The sequence below is a fragment of the Solanum stenotomum genome, chromosome 3, assembly GCF_019186545.1.
Source record: "Solanum stenotomum isolate F172 chromosome 3, ASM1918654v1, whole genome shotgun sequence".
NCBI lineage: Eukaryota > Viridiplantae > Streptophyta > Magnoliopsida > Solanales > Solanaceae > Solanum > Solanum stenotomum.
This window is the reverse complement of record NC_064284.1, coordinates 39,384,676-39,388,044: the sequence shown is the minus strand read 5'-3', so window position 1 is coordinate 39,388,044 and position 3,369 is coordinate 39,384,676. Positions and strand designations below refer to the sequence as shown.

The 3,369-nt window shown below is 29.5% G+C and overlaps 1 pseudogene; it reads right to left on the bottom strand.

Annotated features, from left to right (window-relative positions):
- Positions 1–700: 700 nt before the first annotated feature.
- Positions 701–1,906, bottom strand: LOC125859825 (uncharacterized; annotated as a pseudogene).
- Positions 1,907–3,369: the final 1,463 nt, after the last annotated feature.

Below are 3,369 nucleotides of genomic sequence, written 5' to 3'. Positions count from 1 at the left end.
TTTCCTGTCACTGTTAACATCGTACTTTCAAAAGTATTTTCTACCTAACAACGCCTCAACTATGTTTACTCCCCTCACGGCTTCTCATGCCTATGGTTTCAACTTTAGGATAGCATAGTCTTGGAAGTTTTCCTTTTTTTCCTCATGTTAACAAACTAGAAAACATCTGACAATAATTCTAGTATATAGTAACTAATATAAATCTATTCTATCATTTCTATGATATTCAGGAATTAATAGATTTAGTTATGTATAATCATAAATGTATATACATGTGTAGTATCTGCACTATTTTGATCCATAGTTTAACTGAAACTTAGATTTTTATTTGAGAGAATATTTGTTTACAAAAGGGCTGTGCTTTCCGTGTAGAAAGTCTTACCCATAGCTGCCATAATGGCTATCTATTTATACAAATATAAGTAACCTTACTATGGTTACTTTATATCTTAAGTTACTTTTCTATACTACGGTTACTTTACATCTGTCCTAACTATTTATCTTCTAGTAATTATACATCCGTATTATATATTTTCATAGGATTCCTAATTCCACTAACTCTATATAAGACAAACAACTTTACTTTATAAACAACTTTACAACTTTCCTTTACATATATTAACACGTTGCTACTACTAAAGTTTCCACTTAGTTTGTCTGCATAGCTTCTCCTTTTATCTTGTCGGCTTTTGTTCCTTTCTTACTCCAGCTGTACGTCTGGGATTACATTATCTTCTCCATGGCATTTAGAACATTGATGATCCGGATATTTGTTTCCAATTGTTTTACAATATCTTGTCATTATCTCTGATGAGATAAAGTTCTTTCTTATAGCTCTTGTAGTTGGCTGTTGCTCAGGTTTTAGTAGACTTAGTGCCCATTGCCTGAGTTCTTCCATATCTGCTTCTCTGATTTCTCGACAATTTGAATATATCATTGTTTGCTCTCTTGAATAATAACTCCATATCGAATTTTCGTTTAAATAATTAGATGTTAGCTCATTTAAGATAGTAGCTATTCCAATAATTCGTTTTCCTGCATAGAATGCTGGTATCTCCACTTTTTGTATTTCGTCTTGTTCTTCTATTTTTTCTGGTATAATCATTTCTCTAGTTAATCCGATTTTTATAACTTGTATAATTGGCTTAATTTCATCATAAAGTATCTCAGCTGGTGCTGAATAGAATCTTATATAAAAAAGGGTTCCTTTAGTTATCCTTTTGTAGTGCATGAATGCTTTATGTAACTCCGGTATTGTAGCTATTTCATCTCCTGTCTGGGTATATACTGTGTTCAGTAATCCATAGTTGTAACAAGTTGCCACTAGATTTGCATTTGTCTTGGGTAAAGCAATTAGTTTGTTGTATCCTTGTAGAGTTTGGGTAATATAGTCTTCGTGTGGATTTTGGGTAGTTTTAGATCTGGGGTTTTTGTTTAAAAAGGTTTGTATTTTGTGGATGTTTTCTATGTAAGCTCTGGTTATATGATTATAAATTTTCTTGTCTTATCCTAAGCTGTCCTTGTAGGTATTTATTTGTGGTGGTACAAATAAGGGGTTTTGATTTCTTGGTACAAATGGTTTCTCAAATGTCTTGTTCATATTTGTATTAACATATCTTTTCTCTTCTTTTGTAGATAATGTGCTACCTGTAGCTGCGTGTAACAAATTGTTAGTTTGGGTTTTTCGGTGTTTCCCAGCGTCACCTTCTATCTCTGGAATTTTCAAGTCTTCCGATCGACTTAGCTCCGCATATTTATTGTCATGCTGCTGACTTTTTATTTGTTATAGCTCTTTATCCATGTTATCTATCTTTGTACAAAACATTGCTATAGCATTGAATATTTTTTCATCTTTGTCTAGATCCGTCTGTGTAGCTTTGTCTTGAAATGTAGTCTGCAATGACATTTTGTTAGTACTTATCACTTCTATTGTAAATGTAAAATTCTGTATATTTAATACTAGTCTTCTTATTTCTTTTGTTGTAACTGAATCTTGTATCTTCCTTGTGATCCACCATTTTACCTGCGTATTATCTGTCCTTACAATAAACTTATTATATACGATATATGGTTCAAAAGCTAATAAACATTTATATAGTGCATATAATTCTTTTCTATTTATTTCCCATTTTATTTCAGGATTTGTAAACGTACCTGAGTAATATCTACAATGATGTTCTATTTTTTCTTTATCATTTTTGTATTTTAGTACTCCTCCATAACTTATTTCGCTTGCATCTGATTCTATTATGTATATAAACTTTTTATTTTCATCCGGGAAATATAATTTAGGTAGTTTCTTACATAATGATTTTATTTTCGTATTTGTTCTTGATCTTTTTTATCAAAATAATATTCTACATCTTTCTTTAATTTTTTGTGCAAAGGTTTTAGATTTTCCGCTAAATTAGGTATATAGTCTCTTACTTGGTTTACCAATCCTAAGAATGATTGTAATTTCTTTTTCGTATCTATTTGTTCTTCGGAATTTATTATTTTTTGTACTATATGATTCTGCATTTTTATACCATTTTTATCTATTTGTATCCCTAAAAATTCTATTTGGTTTTTCATTATTTCCGCTTTTTTCTTACTTAGACTTATTCCTGAGTGTGTTATAATATGTATAAATTTTTCTAATAACCTGATATGGTCTTCTTCCGTCCTTGAATATAACAAATATATCATCTATATATACTATACAATTTTCTAGTTGGTTGAAGTAATTATCCATAAAATGTTGGTATCTACCTGGTGCATTTTTGTATCCAAATGGTAGTACGTTCCATTCATAGAATCCTTGTGGTACTGTGAAAGCTGTTAATTTTTTAGATTCTTCTTCGAACTTTAGATGGTAGAATCCTGATTTACAATCAAATTTACTAAAATAGTTGTAGCCTTGTATTTGTCTTACTTTTAATACTTTGTTTGGTATGGGATAGTTATATGTTTTTGTTTTTGCATTTAGATTTCTATAGTCAATAACCATACGACTTTTTCCTCTTTTTTGTTCACTATGTTTATTTACTATAAATGCTGGACTTGTATGTTTACTATTACTTTCTTGGATATATTTATTTTCTAATAACTCTTTTATATGCATTTTGAATTCTGCTAAATCTGCGAAATTATATTTCAATGGTTTTTGAGTAATTATGCTATTTTCATTGATTAGTTCTATTTTTATTTTTGTTTGGTGTTTTTCCCATCCTTTTAGGGGATCTTCACTATATAACATATCCAATCTTTTTTGAATTATTTTTATTTTATCTATTGAAAATATTATTAATTCTATATTGTGGGTATTTTCTTTAACATTTTCTAATTTTTGGGTTATTTTTTCACTTCCTTTAATCCATGGTGTGGACT